Here is an 18,333-nt window from a genome sequence, read left to right as displayed (position 1 = left end):
CACAAGAAAAGTTAGCAACTCCAGTGGATTGAATAGTGTCACCTTCCTCTGTCCAATTTCTGGATACCCAGAACCTCAGAATGTGACCTTATTTAGTTAGTATGATCTCTGCAGAAGTCATTAGTTAATAATCTCAATATAAAATCATCCTGGATTTAGGGTAGGCTTTAAATCATAAATTCAGTGCTTGGTGTCTTTATAAGAGAAAGGAGAGGGAAGGTTGGGCACAAAGAGACATAGAGAAGACATTTAAAGATGAAAGCAGAGATTGGAGTGATGCTTCTATCAACCAATAAATACTAGGAGCCACCAGAACTGGAAGAGGCAAGGAAGAGTTCATCCCTAGAGCCTTTGGAGGGAGTATGGTCCTGCTAGCAATTGGATTTCAGACTTCTGGCCTCTACAACCATGAGATAATAAATTTATGTTGTTTTAAGCCACCAAATTTATGATAGTTTGTTATGGCAACCCTAGGAAACTAATACAGCAACCATATGCCAATTTATAACATTCTTTTTGCTAGTTTACTAGCCCATTAAACCCAATGGACATTATGCAAACAAATCTATGCATAAGTATGTGTACCTATGTAGGAAGGAGTATGCATAGCTATGTGCCCCTCCCCCACCTGTTCTATGCATAACTTAAATGTTCCTTTGGTAGACCAAAATACTGTACCAGGGGTCAACAGTCTGGGTGCAGTTCCTGACTCTGCCACTAACTTCCTTATGTGAGTTATATTTATTCTTTAGTCTGGTTTATCTCTCTGTGCAATGATGATGATTATTTTTATGGGTCCTTTCAGTTCTGTGGCTTTAAGGTTTTGAGTCCCCATCTGTCCACATACTCAATGTATGTAGGAAGATATTCATGTTTTTGAAGAAGTGTGTAGCTGGAGGGTAACACGTGTACTTCACTGGGTAGGAATAGAGAGCATTAGGAAATCAGGATAAAAAATCCAACAAGATGATAGTTTAAATAGAAATGGCACACAGTGAACAAAATTTTGAATGCCTACAATGTCCCAGTTACTCTATGTGTATTGAGGCCAATATACTTATTTGTTGATGATAACATGTACGACTAAGCCACTATAGTGTATTCTAGATGGGAAACTGCATTTTGTATGCTGTGATGATGTTCAGTGAATGAATGTAAAATAAATAAATAAATAAATACAGAATAACTCCCTTTTGTTCAGATGTCCTTTGGTTCTCTGACTAGATGGACTGCAAATCACAATATGAAGAATTTAAAAAAAAACATTTATGCTAATCATTATATATGGTAGAAGTTGAATTCCTTTATAGGAGCAGCCCTTTACACACATATGCTTATAGCTATATTGCTCCTGAAATACTAAAAATGGAATGTTGAGTCAATGTGATTTGAAGTCCCATTTGGTGACTCACATTTGGAGATCCTTTGAAATTTGATACTATATTTTAAAAAGTTTATTTATTTCTTCTATAAGCAAGAGAAAGGGGAAGAGAGAGAGAGAGAGAGAGAGAGACCTCTAACAGAATTTTCATGCCATGGTCCAACCCCAGCCTTGACCAGTTTAGATCATGGACACATGGACATGTATGTTTACACCTGGTGTTACAAGGAGATCTCCAGTCATGAACCCTAGACCTTCTCATATGGCCTCAGTATTGTGGAATGATTCATTACTCTACATGACTATGGCTGGCCTGGTAGTCTATTTTTTATTCTCTAAGAATCAACTCCTTCACCTATAATTTTCCTGTCTTTAGATCCTGGGTTGTTAAATCAAGAAGGGTCTTTTAAGATCATCTACATTCATCATCACTCATTTTGCCATTGAGGATACTGAGGGCTAGAGTGAATAAGTGACTCTTTGAAGTAATTTTCAGAGGCAGAACTTAAACCCAAGTCCTTTTCTTTGTTTCTTAAGTCTCCTTCTACCCTGGTTGCACCATCACTGTACTTCACCCAGTTTGCTTTTTTTTTCTTTTGTCCCAATGTGGATATAATTCTTTAGTACTTTGAATTATTGAATCTCCTCCCCTCCTCATCCCCCCTGTGCAAACTCACGTGTAGGCTCACAGACTGACTTACATACAGTACTATCCTCTTCAGAAATTTTGATAAAGCAAGCATTGTGGTCCTGCTGCATGTTTGTCTTGCTTAGAGGGAAGCTGGAGCTGACAGTTTTGAACTGGGTTCACATTGGTTGGGGGTTGGGGGTTGGTGGTGGAAGTTAGGTCATTAGGGGATTCAGGTGGCTGAACTCTTTCTTCTTAGAGTGTGAATGACAACCCCTTTGATGGTGTATCTTTTCTTCCCCAAGCTCATTATTGTCCTCAGAGATGGAATCTGAACAGACAGGATTGTCAAACCTTTATTTGGAGCCTGGGTTAGAAGGCACACCCATAGGGATGTAAGGGAGAGAGAAAGGGAGGGAGCTCACTCTTCTGTCTTGAGTAGCAAGTAAGCGACACACATCAGCAATGGTAATCCATACTTCCTTTATCCTCCGATTCGCTCTTACCCTTTTGCTCTCTTTCTCTTCCCCTGGTTTCCTCTGCTCCTCCCCTTCTCTCTGAGCTTCCCTCTATTTGTCTGCTGGATACCTTAAAGAATAAAATAGTACTTTAGGCTTTCGTAAAACCACCACAGATCTAAAGCCTTGCAGCATTGTATTCTGAGCCCCAGCACAGCCGCGTGCTCAGCACCAGGCAGTGGTGAACCCAAAGCCAGAAAAGGGGGAGGGGAGAAGGGGAGGAGGGGAGGAGGAGGGGAGGGAGAGAGAGAGAGAGAAGAGAGAGAGAGAGAGAGAGAGAGGGGGGGGGGGGGGGGGGGGGAGAGAGAGACAGAGAGAGAGAGAGAGAGAGAGAGAGAGAGAGAGGGAGAGGGAGAGGGAGAAGAAGAGGGAGGGAGGAAGAGAGGGAGGGAGAGAGAGAGGGAGAGAGAGAGGGAGAGAGAGGGAGAGAGCGTGAGCGCGCGCAAGCTAGCGAGCAAACCAGGGACAGACGGAGAGACCAGGAGAGAGACCCAGAGAAAAAGAAGCAGCTGAGCTCTGTCAGGGCTCAACCTTCAACTTGTTTCAGTTCATTCATCCTTCTCTCTGCTTCGGGAAGTGACTGGCACTCGGTAAGAAACAGAGATGTTCCTCATTCCCCCTCCCCCAAGCCAGCCCAGGTCTCCTTTAGCGATAGCATCTTTCCCCGTACTGAGAGTCTCCTTGGGCTGGCAGGGAAGGCGAGACATGCTCTGCAGCTGTGATGCTATCCTGGGTTCCCCAGTGGGGCTGGTGGAAGCCCTGAGGCGGCTTCTGGCAGGGAGGCACTGGGGCAAAACCCGATTTGGGGAAGGGGGGTTGTGATGTGGTGTATGCGCGATTTGCTTCATTGTCAGTGAATTGTTTTGTTCTTCTTTGGAAGCAGGTCAGCATTGACCTTGCAAATTGCTCGGGGGGCCGGGCAGCTGCTGCAGAAAGCCACAGAGTGGCCCCTAGCCAGAGCAGACAGCACTGTCATGACCCCCCAGACAGCTCTAGGCACCAGGGATAGGGTAATGGCTGGAGCTGCCTCCCTCCTTTAACTCTTTCTCTGCAGCTGCTTCTTGCTGCTGGAAATGAGACAGAGGAGAATACCAGGCAGCCCCTTCTCAGTCTCCGTTACCTCCCCCAGATGCAAGTGAGTGGAAAGTTGTAAATTACTGCTTCCTTTGAAGCAGGTTGAGACCTCTCCCCATCATTAGGAGACTGTGGGTTTGGGCCTGAGTTCCCCCACAAACTTGGGAGGCTTGTCTTGCTTCCCTGAGGGAAGCCCCATTGTGCCTGCCCACCCCCAATGCCAGTAGTTGAGCTGACAGGCTAGACAGGGTTTGAGGTATACTACTCGTCCTGGTAGGTAGGCATCATCATGTTAGGTCCAGCTGTGTCCTTGGGAGGGAGAGAACACCTGATGGTGTGTCTGAAACTGGCTTCCCAGTTTGCTGCTCCTGTGACTGTGGCTGCCCATAGCACAGGCAAGAGGACTGGGGGAGGGGAGGCTGTTAGATTTTGAGAGAGCAGGCTGTGGAGCCAGGATTCCCAGTGTGAATGGTATGGTTTGTTGAGGGTCAGCAGGTTCTGGCTGCCTGGAGCTCTGCAAGGACTGGCTGGAGCTCTCATAGTGTAGTGCCTCTGAACTGGTAAGGTAAAGGATCTGGTTAATTGATGTTATTTTTTTTGTTAGAGATGCTGCTGTGTTAGTGATAATAATTATGGCACCAATGACTAACATTTTTGAGTGTTGAATATGGTTTGGATCCTGGGACAAAGGTTTAATGTGTCTGAATGACCTCATTGAATTCTTACATCAACGCTGTGAAGCAGACACAATTTTTACCTTTGGTTTGCTGATGAGGAAACTGAGGCATAGAGAAGTTAAGTAACATGTCCAAGAATTCAGAGCAATTAAATGTCCCAATTGGGAATTAAGACACAGGCAACCTGGTTCCAGAACCCATGGTCTTAATCATTAAGCACTATTGCCTTCTTGGGCAGGATTTTTCACCTTTGTCTATTAGGTGCAGGAATGGCAAGATCTTTTGGAAAGCTGTGGCCTGCCCTTGGTGTAAAGTACCAGGAACTAGAGTCAGACAGGGACCTGGCCTTGGTGGAGCCTATCCTCATCTGGATTTCCTGGAGGGGCTGCCCCAAAGAAAGGTTTTTCATGGCCAGACTTTTTTCCCTTGAAAATGATGCCTGGAAAGACTTCACTTTTCCACTGTCATAGCTTCATCCTCCTGCATCCAGCTTCAAACTATGCCTTTTAGGAATAGATCTTGCTCTTATTTCCTGAGAACTTGGACTCATTCTGTACTGAAAATTTTAGGCTACTAAAATTAGCCTTGGAACTGGAATAATCCCTAAAGGTCATTAAGCCTTCACTTCTTCACTCAGTTCTTGAATTTGTCCCAAGCATCCAATATGTTGACTGATTGCCATTTGAACTCCCTGCAGTGACAAGACAGCTCATGAGTGGCTCTTTGTATTATTGAACAACTCTGATCATCAGAAAAGTAATCCCCATCATAAGCCAGTTTCCCTGTAACTTATGTTATTTGATTCTTTGGGACTATCCAGAACAAACGTGGTTTTTCTTAATAATACTTTTTCAGTTAGTTGAGGACAGCAATTATTTCCCCCCTGCCCCAACAAGTCTCGATATAACAAGACCACAGAGTGAAGGCTCGTCATTTACTTCATTCTGAAAACTAGATTTTTATTAAGATGACTCTAATGTCCCACTTGTTTGTCAGCCACAAACTGTTGGTACTGAACTTTCTAAGCAACTCTGATAGTGTATGTTCTCTTCCTTAGAAGAGCATGCTTCCTATTGTTAACTGCAGGTGGGAACAAAGGTCTCTTTTGTACTCATGAAGACCAGGAACTTGTTGGTACTAGTCCTTCTGAAGCCCCAGAATATCTATATAACAGCCAGACAATAAGCATGTGGAAACATTTGAGGGGTGAGGGCAATTATCACAAAGGAGATATTTGAAATAATGGTGATTCAAGGGTCATAGAGTATATGGAAGATAGGAGAGTGGAATCTTATGTCATAAAGTGTCTCAGAAATATGCCAGCACTGAAGGGATGGATAGTACAGAGTAAGATTGGGTAGAAAAGCAGAGAGCATGCAGTGTGCAAGAGTGGAATGGACACTGATCTGGGTGTTAGCAAACTTGGGCTCTATTCCCTGCTCTGATAATTTGCCAGTTATCTTGGACTCATGACCTCCCTTCCTAGACCTCAGTTTTCCCATCTGTAACATTATGAAGCGAACTCTATCTACAAAAGTCTTTCAACTCTGAAATTCTCTATCTGGAGTAAATCATAAAATCTCAGGGTTATACAAGGATTCAGAAATCATCTAGGCCAGTGCTTTTCAAACCTTAAGGTGCAAAAAAAAAAAATATCCCCTAGGGATTTTGTTAAAATGTTAATTTTGATTTAGGAAGCCTAGGGTGCGGCCTAAGATTTCGCATTTTAACAGGCTGCCAGGTGATGCTGGAACCCATGCTCCACTGACCACACTTCAGATAGGAAAGCTCTAGTGCAGTGCTTGGCAAACTCTCCTGGGGAAGAAGCAGCTTTTTCCCCCCAGTCCATCACAGACATTAACTCTGAATAACTATAAAATGAAAGAAGAGACACACAAAATATAAGCCCATTTCTTTGCTATTAGAATTGAGAAAATTTTTTTTCAAATTGCTCTAGTCTTTTGTGTTTCCTTTCAGTTTCTGCAGTGTTAATGCCTGATGATAGAGGTTTGCAGACTGACAGTGATCTGTGGACCACACTTTGAGCAGCACTGGTTTAGGCTACCTGCCTATCTAATCTGAGAGGCCCAAATTAGTTTAGCTCAGCTATAATTTTGAAATTATCTCTGTCAGATGACCTTTCATCCTCAGGTTAAATACCTCCTTTGAGGAGAACTTATTGTCACAAAGTAGCTTTATTCAGGTGCTGTGACTGTTATAAAGTTGTTTCCCCCCCTTAAACTCTTAGTTTCCTTATAACTTTTATAATTTTCACTCTTAAATTTATATATTCCAGATAGACAGGGGCTGTATCAATGTAGTTTATTTTACCATCAGCCACTAACTTAGTGTATGGCACAGAATAGATGCTTAATAAATGTTTGTTAAATGAATGACTAAACCATTTGGTGTTAATTATGAGGCCATATACTAATTAAAGAAAAATAATTTTGGCTTTCTTCCAGCATTGGAGAGGCAATATCCATCTCATTTTATACATTTTTTATGGTGAACTGGCCAGCTTGACTGTTCTGGAGAGCCACTTGGCATCTCAACTTTATTTTGAAGGAATTTTAGGAAACCAGGCAAAGATTTTGCATACTCTAAATTCCATGTCTTTACCCTTAACTAAGACATTCGTCATTCAATTGTTCAAAGTCTTACTTATTATTATTAATTTGTTCAATGATTTGGTTAGGCATTGTGCAGAGGATACAAAGGTGAGAAAAATAGATATGATCCCTACTTGTATGGAGTTTATACTTTGATGGGGGAGAGGCCATTAACCATATCATGACCATAACCATGTTATTTCATCAGTGATAAATGCTACGAAGGATAAGTTTTGAGGGTGGAGTGAGACTATGAAGGTACAACAGAGGAAGCTGACCTAGCTTGGTGTTTAAGCAAAGCTCTCTTGAGGAAATGACATGGAGGCTGAGTACAAGGTGTATGGAAGTGGGCTGGAGGAGGGTTATGGAGGTGGTGAAGCAGTTTTGTAGATGGAAGAAAAAGCATGTACGAGGGCCCCAAGATAAGAGAAGCATAGCAAATTTGAGAAACTGAACAAAAACTGGTGTGATTGAAGTGGTCCATTGTAAGGATTTTGGTATTTACTCCAGAAACACAACTGATTACAGGGTTTTAAGTGAGGTGACTAATGGTCTAAACAAATACAGACAGACATTATTCTATAAACCATTAAACCATATATTCATAAATTGTGATTTATGTGTAGATAAAAAGTGTACTGCTTTGTAAGGATTGCATGGCTGAGGCCAGCAGGTGACATAGTGGTTAAGGTACTGGACTCCCATGTAGTTGATTTTGGTTTGAGTCCCAGTCCTGGTGGCTTGAAGCTCATGCCAGGCACGTGTGTGTGTACGCCCCAAATTCTGAGAGGACGATAGAGGAGAAGGGATTATGATGTGGCCATTCCCCCTGGGGGATGGTTTCTTGCTTTCTGTCTCTGTGTCTGTCTCTCCAATAATTGCACGTGCTCTATAGCAAAAATCTCTAAAAAAAAAAAGTAAAAAGAAAAGGATTGTGTGGTTGCCATTATAGGATTTTGTAGCAGAGTTGAGTACTGATCAATGACACCCAGTTTCTAACAGTCCTGCCCACTCTGATGCTGTCTTGGTGCTTATTAGCAGTTCACTTGGGTGATGCATATCCATTTTATAGATGGCAGATGACAGTGCTGCTAGTAAGGAAGCGTAAATGTTCCTCTTAGGCTCATGTCCACGTGAGCATAGTTTACTCAAAAACCAGGTAGCTTAAATGAGACCCTCAATGAGCTAGCACCCTTCCCACGTCCCCCAACTATCTCCATTCAGAAGTTTACACAAAGAGGTATCTGACAAGCAAATTTAGGAAGAAAAGGATATCAAACATCCCTCTTAAAGTAGAATTTTTGATCGCCTCATCTAAGTTCTAGATGTGGGTATTAACTTGGTTTATTGTGACTAGTCACTTGTATTCTTTGAGTCTCACTTTCTGTAACTGTAAAATGAAGAAGATTCTACCATAATAGAGATGTAAACTGTAATGTTCCATAGTTCATGCTCTGCTCTATACTGCATTCTCATGTGAAGGTAGTTCAGTTTAAGTCACTTTTTAAAGTCACACTAAGGATTTTATACAGAATTCTGAAGGTTACTAACTTTGGTGGAAGTATTCACAGGATTTTGAAGAGATCACAGGAAAGCCTCTTCTTTGTTCTACTCTTGAGATGGTGAGATTGTGACTGTCCTGCGAGCTAAGGAAAGAACTGGTTATATTCTAAAATCTGCAGTAAAGGTGTGTGTTAGGTGATTTTTTAAAAGGTTTTTGTGATAGGGTGTGTACACTCACCAGAGAGAGACAAAGAGACAATGAGAGGGAAAGTGAGGGTGGGGGTGGGAATGACCACGCTGCAATCCCTTCTCTTCCATTTTCTTCCTGGGATTTGGGGCACACATACACATGCACCTGGAATAATTTTCAAGCTGCTGGGTCCAGGACTCAAACCATGGTCAGCCATGTGGGAGTCCAGTGCCTTAACCACCATACCACTGCTGGCCCGATTAAGTGGTGTTTTTACTACTGATAATTTGAAATAAGCTAAAGCCACTGAGAATAAAATGGTATAGGATACCGTGAAATAGAAGTGAGGTGATTATCTCATATTCTGAAACGTAATGGTCCAGGAGGTCTTTTCCTAGGGGGAAGATATATGGTGAGGGAATACTGATTAGAAATAGAAAAGCAATTTTATGCTTAAGGTATGGTTTTAAGAGTATTAATATCTGTACATAGTATGTCTTCTCACTAACTCAGAAGGAAGAATAACAATCTCCAGGATGTGTATATCAAAGGGTGTTTTTTTCCTCTAAAAACTATTTCTTAAAAGGAACAAGTATTGCATAGATTTTTTTTAAGGGAAGGGGAGGTGGATGGAGATGGTATTATGTAAGTGATCACAGCATAAAATAACTTTTGGAAATAGTACAAGAAGAGCTCAGGAACAGCAGGGTCTGTGGTGATCACTAATGGCAGACTTATCGCCCAATACATATGGTCATGTATTCTCAGTGTGAATTGTCTCAGGAAAGGTTGTTTAACACCTCCTGATAACAGACAGCTGGGATTATTAGCCAGTTATGCTTCATACTGACCTGCAGTCTGTCTTCTGAATCCAACCTATTGGTCTTGCTCCTTGGAGCAACAGCAGTGCTGAGTAATTTCTATTTCCCTTCCCTGTGATAGCCATTCCAATGTTTAGAGATGGTTTCTTCTTTTCATTTTGTTTCTTCAGCCTGTATGTATCTAGCTCTCCAGCTCATAAGACATATATTTTGCAGCAGACACTTCAGTTTTCAGTATCTCTCGATGTATATTGTTCAGACCTGGCCCAGTACTCTAGGCATGTCTGGCCAGCACCTCCATTAAAAAAATTCTGTACATTTTCCAATTTACCTGACAACTGTAATATCTACTTTTAAGGGTTTTTTTCCCCCCAAGTTATAAATATAAAACAGCTCATTAGAGACATTTGGAAAATGAAGAGATATTAACACAAATCATCTCTAAATCTGTAGTTCGGAGATAACTAGTTATATTTCCTTCCAGATGTGTTTCCATGTTGACGAAATTGGAATCATGCTTGAGATGTACTATTTTATAACTGGATTTTCCACTGGCATTATATTATGAGATTTCCCCAACGGTGTTCAGCAGTCTTCACACATTTACACCATAATTATTTGACAGATTCCATACCAGTCATTTAAATGATTTTCAATTTTAAGTTATGAATTGGCCTATTATGTATACCTTTATACATAAAGTATTGTTTCTTTGAAACTCACTTTTTTTTCAGGCTTTTATTCAAATACCACTTCAGGAAGCTCTATCAATATACTGACCTTATGTCAAAATGCAAATTCATTTCCCCCATCATGCACTCTTCTCTTTTCTTGTTTTTGTCTTTTTCCCCTTGGTGTGTACCATCACCTTATAGGCTAGATATTTTACTTATTTATTGTCTTGATCCTTGCATGAAGCATGAAGATTTTTCCCTATTTTGGCAATTATTGTATGCCTTCCGACCTAGAATAATGTCTGACATGTTATAGATCCTTAGCCAGAATGTCGAATGTGTTGAATCAATTATTAAGATGGGTTTTTATGAAGGCACTGTTGGGTGTAAAGATATTAACTTCTTAAATGATCTTGATACACATGTGAAGTTGTCCTCCCATACCTGATTCTCAATTTTTCTTGCCAGAGCTGGCCATTCTTTTAAAATCTTTGCCAAACTTACAGGGACAAAATTGTGTCTTACTATGTCAGTATATGTTTCTTTTATTATAGTGAATGTGAATATTTAATCACTTCTGTTTCCTTACTATGAACCTGGTTTCATGACTTTTGTACATTTTTCTATTGAAAGTTTGTTTCTTGGGACAAGCAGATGGCATAATGGCTATGTCGCTGGACTCCCATGTAGTTGATCACAGTTTGAGGCCCAGGCCTGGCGGCTTACAACTCAGGCTGGGTGCATGTGCGTGTGTGCATGCCCAAAATCCTGAGAGGAGAATGGAGGAGAAGGGATTGTGGTGGGGGCATCCCTCTTGGGGGATGATTTCTCACTTTCTATCTCTGTCTCTGTCTCTTTGGTGAGTGCACGTGCCCCATAGCAAAAATCTCTCTAAAAAATTTGTTTCTTATTCATTTGTGTGAAAATATACATTTAGTAGACATCAAGCCTTTTTTCTGTCAAATGTATGGAAAACATTTTCCTAGTTTGCATTTTAAATTAACTTTTATGAACAGAATCTTAATTTTATATAATTATATCTATCTTCTCATTTGTAATTTCTTCTGTTGAATTCATGTTTAAAACATTCTCCATTCAAAATTGGATAAATGCTTAAATGGATTTTGTGTTCCTTTTTATTGTTTATGCTTAATCCCTCTGGAATTTATTTTGCTGTGTGGTGTGAGGTATTTTTCTAAATTGTTTTCCCTGACAATTGTTTCACAACACCGAATGTTAAATAATTCATTCTTTTTCGCTGTTCCTTAATATATATAAATCGTTATATATAGTAGGTTCTCTTTGGGATTTCTTATTTTCCATTTCTTTTAGTCTTTTTCTCCTTGTCCTAGTTACAAATTTTAAATATTATTGTAGTTTAAAATAATTTTTATTACCTCAGCTCTTCTACTTACTAGCTATGTGGTCTCTGTACGCCTCAACTTTTTTATCTGTGTAGAGTGTATAATAGCGGTAGCATATTTACTTTATGCTTTTAATTTTGTGAAGGAGATCTTTCTGCCATTATTTTTGCCAATTGACTATGACTGGTATACAGGGAAATTACTATTTAAATTTTAACTTCTATTTCTTTACTTGGCTCAAACTTACTATTATAAATTAATAGTTTATAAGTTTATTTTATTGTTTTTTTTTCACATTTCTTATTTTGGAGCTTTAAAAATACATAGAAAGAAACTTAGAGAAGCACTCGCAACAGTGGATAAATAACCATATACGTACACCATTCAGAAAGAACAAGTGTTAGTATTTTGTCATTTTTGCTTTAGAAATGTTTTTTAAAAATAAAACATTACGTATACAGTTGGACTTTCTTCATTCTTTTCCACATTCCTCCAAACATAGTACCCAGCACCTCCCATATTTGCTTAATTTTCTATTCAATTGCTTTTTCTTATTATTTTGCAAGAATTCTCTTTATTTTCTGAGTACTAATTATTTGTCAGTCATAGATTGCATTTATCTGCTTCTCATAGTTACAGAACTGGCTTTCTGTAACTTTTTATGGGGACCTTTATCATACAGAAGTTTTAAATTTTTTTGTTTTTTTTTTGGAGAGATTTTCACTGTAGGGCGCGTGCGCTCGCCAGACAGACAGAGAGAGACATAGAGACAGAAAGCGAGAAATCACCCCCCAGGGGGGATGGTCATGCCGCAATCCCTTCTCCTCCATTCTCCTCTCGGGATCTTGGGCACGCACGCACACGCACCCAGCGTGAGTTTTAAGCCACCAGGTCCGGGACACGAACCGCGGTCGACTACATGGGAGTCCAGCGACATAGCCATTACGCTAACTGCTGGTTCCCAGAAGTTTTAAATTTTGATGTCACACTTATAAATCTTTTCCTTCATGAATTGTGTTTTTTGTGTCATGTTTAAGAAATTCTTTACATTCCCATGATCATAAAAAGTATTCTCCAAATATTCTTCAAAAAGGTTTTAAATTAATTTTTGCACCTAATTTCTTAATCAATCTAGATTTTATTTTTGTGCTGTGGAATATGAATCTTTTTCTTAGAGAGATTTTTGCTATATAGTATGTGTGCTTGCCAGAAAGACAGAGACAGAAAGTGAAAAATCACCCCCCAGGGGGATGACCATGCTGTAATCCCTGCTCCTCCATTCTCCTCTCGGGATTTTGGGCATGCACACACATGGGCCCAGCATGAGTTTCAAACCACTGGGTCCAGGACTCAAATTGTGGTCAGCTGTACAGGAGTCCAGTGACGTAACCATTATGCCATTTGCTGGTCCTGAATCTTTTTTTTCTATCTAAAATACCATTTGTTTTAATGTCATTTATATACAAATAGTTCGAATGAAAACTCAGCCATATTGCCTCATTTGTATATGGTTTTGGGTCTATTTCTAGGCTCTTTCTTTAATCCGTTTGTCTGTACTTGTTGTTGTTTTACCTATGAATGCTTTGTAACGACTCTTGATAACCATAGGTCAAGTTATTGTTCATTCTCTGCTCATGCACACACCCACACCACTTTTCTTGTTCTTTCTTAATTATTTTTATTATTTTTGTCCCTTTGCTCTCTTAAATTTAAAATCAGATTGTCAAATTCTGGGTTGGCCCTGTAGCGTAGTGTTTAAGGGGGCAGATAGTTTATAGTCAGCCATGGTTCAAATCCTGGCCCCAACAGCTTGAAAAACACACTCTGTGTGTGTGTGTGTGTGTGTGTGTGTGTGTGTGTGTGTGTGTGTGTACCCAAAAGGATTGAGAAATGGAGAGGGGATTGACCATATCCTGTTGGGGAGGATGCTTTTTCTTTTACCCTCTCTCTCTATCTCTCTTTAGAGAGCACATGTGCCCTCTGGCAATTAAAAAAAAAGATTGTCAAATCCCAAGAAAATAATGTTGGTTTTTCTTATAATTATGTTGAGTTTGTTGAATGATTTAGAGAAGAACTGAAGTATTTTTGATAGACTTCCTATTCGTGAACAATGTTATATCTTGGTATTTAATCAAGACTTTTTTACAACCCTTAATAAAGGCTTGTACTTTTATTAATAATACACTTACATATTAGACTTATTCCTAGGCATCTTTCATTTTAACATTTTTTGCATAAACAAAAATTTACTTTTTTTGGTAAATGTACAGTTCAAGTTGTGACAAATGCTTATGATCTTTTAAACACCACTGCCATGGCAATAATAATGTAGAAAATTTCGATTCTCTTAATACCTTTTTGGTTTTTTTTGGAGAGGTTTTTGCTACAGGGCTCTTGCCAAAAAGTCAAAGAAAGACAGAGAGACAGAAAGTGAGAAATCACCCCCCAGTGGGGATGGCCACGTCGCAATCCCTTCTCCTCCATTCTCCTCTCGGGATCTTGGACACGCACGCACACGTGCCCAGCGTGAGTTTAAGCCACTGGGTCCAGGACTAGAACCGCAGTTGACTACATGGAAGTCCAGCAACATAGCCATTACATGAACTGCTGGTCCCAAGATTCCCTTAATACCCTTTTATTTTATTTTTTTTTTTGAGAGAGATTTTGCTATAGGGCATGTGCACTCGCCAGATAGACAGAGAGAGACAGAGAGACAGAAAGCAAGAAATCACCCCCCAGAGGGGATGGCCACGCCGCAATCCCTTCTCCTCCTTTCTCCTCTCGGGATCTTGGGCACACACCCACATGAGCCCGGTGTGAGTTTAAGCCACCAGGTCCAGGACTCGAACCGCGATTGACTACATGGGAGTCCAGCGACATAACCATTACGCTAACTGCTGGTCCCCCTTAATACACTTTTGAAGTTGTCTTTTTTCTCCACCTAAAACCCCAGACTACTATTGATCTGTTTTCTGTCCTCAAAGTTTTGCTGCTTTTATGATAACACATAAATGGAATCATATAATATGTAGACTTTTGTGTCTCACTTCTTTTACTTAGCACATGCTTTTAAGATTCATTCATGGGACCTGTAGGTGGCATGGAGGTTAGGGTGGCTGGCTCCCACATGGCCAACTGTGTGGTTCAAATCTTGGAACCAGTAGCTTGAGAATCATATCCGACATGTATACATGCATTCCCCAAAATTTTTGAGAGGAGAATGGAGGAAAAGGGATTGCAACATGGCCATCCTCCTTGGGGAATTATTTCTCACTTTCTCTTTCTTGCTTTCTCTCTCTCTGTCTCTTTCCAGTGGGTGCACACACTCTATAGCAAAAACTAAAAAAGTAAAGATTTATCTATGTGGCATATATCAGTAGTTCTTTATTATTGCCGAGTAATTTATTCATACACCGGTTGACAGGCATTTGAGTTGTTTACACTTTTTGGTTTTTATAAATAATGATGTCATATTTGCTGTTATAAATGTTCTTGCACACGTTTTTGTTTGTACATGTATTTTAATTTATTTTAGGTAAATATCTGGGATGAAAATTTTGGGGTTATATGTGAAGTCTAATGTCTAATTTTGTAATAAACTGCCAAACTATTCTCCACAGTGATGGTACTAATTTGCATTCTTGCCAGCATTGTATAAGAGTATCAGTTGTTCAATATCCCCACCAGCACTTAGTATTTTCAGTCTTTAAAAATTTAATAAACTTTATTTTAGAATAGTTTAATTTTACAAAAAATCTGGACAGAAAGTACAGAGAGTTACCCACAGTTACTCTCCCCTCCCTGTTTCCACTGTTACTAACTTTTTGTAGAATGTGGTTAATTTGTTATAGTTGATGAATTGGTATTGGTATATTATTATGAACCGAAGTCTATAATATGAATTTGAGCTACTCTGCCTTCTGCTTTTCTATGGGCTTTGAGAAATATATAATGTCATGTACCATATTATGCCATATTATAGAATAGTTCCACTGCCTTAAAAATCTTCCATGTTCTACCTATTTAACCCTCTCTCCTTCCTGAAACCTGGCAACCAGATCTCTGTACTATCTTTATAGTTTTGCCTTTTCCAGACTGTCATATAGTTGGAATCTTTTTTTTTTTTTGAGAGGTTTTGCTTAAGACAGAGAGACAGAAAGCAAGAAATCATCCCCCAGGGAGACAGCCACACTGCAATCCCCTCTCCTTCATTCTCCTCTCGGGATCTTGGGTATGCATGCACACGTGCTCAGTGTGAGTTTAAGCCACCAGGTCCGGGACTCGAACCGCGGTCAACTACATGGGAGTCCAGAGACATAGCCATTACACCAACTGCTGGTCCCAATATAGTTGGAATCTTATAGTACATAGTTGGCTCAGAATGACTTCTCTCACTGAACAATTTGCATTTAAGGTTTCTCTATGTCTTTTTTTTGCTTTATAGATCATTTATTCTTTTCAAATTTATTTATTTATTTGGAATAAATTATTTATAAATATATTGAGAGAGAGAGGGAGAGCACACCCTCAGTTGGGTCCTGATGCCATAATCCCCCTAGCTCTAGGTGCACATGTGCACCTGACATACTCAGGGATGTCCTCAATGGTGAACTCAGAACCTGCCCATGTGGGTCAGCCTTATAGAGCACTGTGTTTTACTGCTGTGCCACTGTAAAGCTACAGTAAATAAGAGTGTGGTACTTGTTTTTCCTAAAAATATTGAATCTTTTTTATCTAGTACCCTAGATCATTTCCTTTTATTACTGAATAATAATCCACTGTATGATTGTATCATAGGTTTTTTTTTTAAATCCGTTTGACTATAGTAGTTTATTTTGATTGCTCCCAAGTTTTAGCAGTTATGACTATAGATGCTGTAAACATTTGCATGCAGATTTTTGTGGATATAAGTTTTCAGCTCATTTGGGTAAATACCAAGAGGTAAAATTGCTGGATCATACAGTAAATTATGTTTAGCTTTGCAGGAAATGGCTTCTTTCAAAGTTGGTCATTCACTTTGCATTCCCATCACCCATGAATGGGCATTCCTGTTGCTCTCATTTTTCCTGTTGCTCTACATTTTTGCTAACTTTTGGTGTTGTCAGCATTTTGGATTTTAGTCATTCTAATAGATATCTAGTGCCATTTCATTGTTGAAAGTTTCAGTTCCCTAGTGACATATGAGTTGATCATCTTGTCATATGCCTATTCACCATCTATCTTCATGCTACAGTGTTTAATTCTTTTACCCATTTTATAACTGGACAAAACAAGGAAAACATGTTCATTCTTATCATTGAGTTGTAAAAGTTCTTTGTATAGTTTAGGTATACTTCCTGTATCTAATATGCATTTTGTAAATATTTTCTCCCAGTCTATGGTATATAGTTTCATTCTCTTAGCAGTGTCTTTGACAGAACAAATATTTTAAAATTTAATTAAGTCTAATTTATCAATTTTTTTATTCCATAGATTATACTTTTTTCCCTTGTTTCTTCTAAGAGTTTTATAGTTTTGCATTTTGCTATCTATAATTCATTTTGAGTCAACTTTTCTGAAAGATATAAGGCATTATCTCTAGATTATTATTATTATTTTGCATATGAATGTCTAGCTCTTCCAGCACCATTTGCTGAAAAGATTATCCTTTCTTCATTGCACTTCCTTTGCTCCTTTGACAAAGAACAATTGACTATAATATATGGAGATCTATTTCTGGGATTTCTATACTGTTCCATTGATCTTTTTGTCAGTTCTTTGAGCAGTACCACATTGTTTTATTTACTGGAGCTTTATAGTGATTCCTGAATTCTATAGTGTCAGTCCTCCAACTTTCTTCTCTTTCCCCCTGCTCCCTTCTTGCTTCTCCTCTTCTTCCTCTTCCTTCTTCTTCAGCATTTGTATTGACTGTTCTGGATATTTGCCTTTCCATACATGCTTCAGAATCCACAGAATAACTTGGTAGGATTTTGGTTCAAGTTGCATTAAACTGTTAGAAGACAACATTGGAACAAATTTAGTTTTTCCTTGTATTAATTGTCTTTAATTACAACACTAGAATCTGTTAGCAGTCCAGACTGAAAATGATTCTGAATACTTCATTCCACAGAACATGTGTTATATTTATAGCCAGAGAAAAGGAAGTGACATACAGAAAATCTGGTTGGCTTCAGTTAGCATCTGCCTGACATGGTCATGTTTTGGCAGCTTTCAGCCTCTGATTTTCTGAGGTTCCATTGCTTGCTTACCAGGGTATACTTTTAGGTTAGGTTACAACTTTCTTGCACATCAAGCTATGTTGCAGTTCAGTATATACAGAGCTGCTTTTATTACACCAATACAGAGGCCACTTTAGGTCAGTTTAATTAAATTTCAGAGAATCTATAAACCAGTTGAGAAAAACTAATTCTAACAATATTGAATCTTCTTATCCAAGAATAACAAGTCTCCTATCCATGAACATGGAATATCTCTCCATTTATTTACATCTTTTTTGGATTTCTTTCATCAGAGTTTTATTTTTAAAAAAGAATTTTTATTTAATTTAATTTTACCCATCATCATTATTACCTTTTTAAAATTTTCTACAGGTCATGTTTATGATAATAAAAAATAAAAAAAGACTGCAGACACAAAAGAGAAAGAGAGAGAGAGAGAGAGAGAGAGAGAGAGAGAGAGAGAGAGAGAAAGAAAGTTGCCAGGTCTGGGAATCGAATCATGGTTAGCCATGGGGGAATCTGGTGTCTTAACCACCATGCTGCCTGCTGGCTTCCTGTTTTTTTTTTTTTTTTCATAATCTTCTCTATATTACATTGGAAAAAATACTTTGCCCATCATGAAATACTTCTCAGACCAATCCAGTTGAGAATACTATACATGTCATCATCAACA

General features: G+C 39.1%; 1 protein-coding gene across 2 annotated transcripts in view; it reads left to right on the top strand.

Annotated features, from left to right (window-relative positions):
- The first annotated feature begins 2,931 nt into the window (after nt 1–2,931).
- GABRA3 (gamma-aminobutyric acid type A receptor subunit alpha3) overlaps nt 2,932–18,333 on the top strand; it is a 249,225-nt gene continuing 233,823 nt past the window's right edge. For both annotated transcript variants that reach the window (XM_006168034.2, XM_006168033.2), the window contains exon 1: nt 2,932–3,117. The gene's annotated coding sequence lies outside the window, so the exon portion shown is untranslated. The remainder of the gene's footprint in view (nt 3,118–18,333) is intronic.

Source organism: Tupaia chinensis, unplaced genomic scaffold (assembly GCF_000334495.1).
Source record: "Tupaia chinensis unplaced genomic scaffold, TupChi_1.0 Scaffold145456_1, whole genome shotgun sequence".
Classification (NCBI taxonomy): domain Eukaryota; kingdom Metazoa; phylum Chordata; class Mammalia; order Scandentia; family Tupaiidae; genus Tupaia; species Tupaia belangeri.
This window is presented reverse-complemented; position numbering and strand designations above follow the sequence as displayed.